The sequence below is a fragment of the Limulus polyphemus genome, unplaced genomic scaffold (genome assembly GCF_000517525.1).
Source record: "Limulus polyphemus unplaced genomic scaffold, Limulus_polyphemus-2.1.2 Scaffold794, whole genome shotgun sequence".
NCBI classification, from domain to species: domain Eukaryota; kingdom Metazoa; phylum Arthropoda; class Merostomata; order Xiphosura; family Limulidae; genus Limulus; species Limulus polyphemus.
Window position 1 is genome coordinate 10,870 of NW_013666404.1, and position 1,310 is coordinate 12,179.

Genomic DNA, 1,310 nt, shown 5'->3' on the forward strand with positions numbered 1-1,310 from the left:
GTTACATGAGTCCAATTCTTGTTTTTCTCCTATAATACTTCCTGTTTTAATTGCCCCTTCCCATTTTAGTTGAATTCAATCGCTAAAATAGGCGTAAATAACTCCTAAGTTTCGACACTTTTTCTGTTATACAAAATCCTGTCAAAGAGGGAGTTTTTATACGAAGGATTTATTTAGCACTGAGTGAAATTAATTTCCCGTTTGTCACAAAGAGAAGTTTTGAACAATGATCGAGTATTTACAAGAAATGTGGTTTTAAAGAACTATTGTAATAATGTAATTGATGTGATAAGAAAATAACTGTGACCAGTGAAAGCTAGGACAAGGATAGATGTTGGAAATACACATTATTTAGGTAAAGGAGATATTACTCATGATAGGCCTTGGTTTCTCGAAACCAGAAGGCCCTTTATTTTACATATGTCTATTTACGGGCGGCAAACTTGCAAATGTATATTGGATGATTCAAATTTGGTAGGCTTTGGTTTCCCATCATTTTTGACGGGCTTTTATACTAGTTAAACATAAACACCATAAATATATACATGTAACTCCATATAAATATATACATGAAACATTTCTCCTACTGTTTCTAATACAATATAACTAGATAGGAATCTCGTGTCTATACATACATATACACTACGGAATGTTGTATTTTTCACAGCTGTTCCTTAAGGTACTACACACACACACACACACACACATATATATAAAATACTGTGGAATGTTGTATTTTTAACAGCTTTATTCCTTAAGGCACTACGCACATATATATATACTGTGGAATGTTGTATTTTTAACAGCTATTCCTTAAGAGCACTACATAGATATATGCAGGGTGTCCCAGAAGTCTGCACCCACTGGGAAAATACACACTGTATTTTTAATTTATTTATTATTCAAACTGCATGCCATTAACAGACATATGCATATCAATTCTTGGTATACTGCACCATCAGGGTATTTTCTTTCTAGAAATATGTACAACTGACATTAAAAATGTGTTTGTTGAACTGTAAGAATATAATGTATATTTTACCTATGGGTCCAGACTTCTAGGACACCATGTAAACCGTGCAATGTTGTATTTTGAACAGCTTTATTCCGTAATAGCACTATATATACATATATATATATATACATACTGTGGAGTGTTGTATTTTAAACAGCTTTATTCCGTAATAGCACTATATATATATATATATACATATACATACTGTGGAATGTTGTATTTTAAACAGCTTTATTCCATAATAGCACTATATATACATATATATATATATACATACTGTGGAGTGTTGTATTTT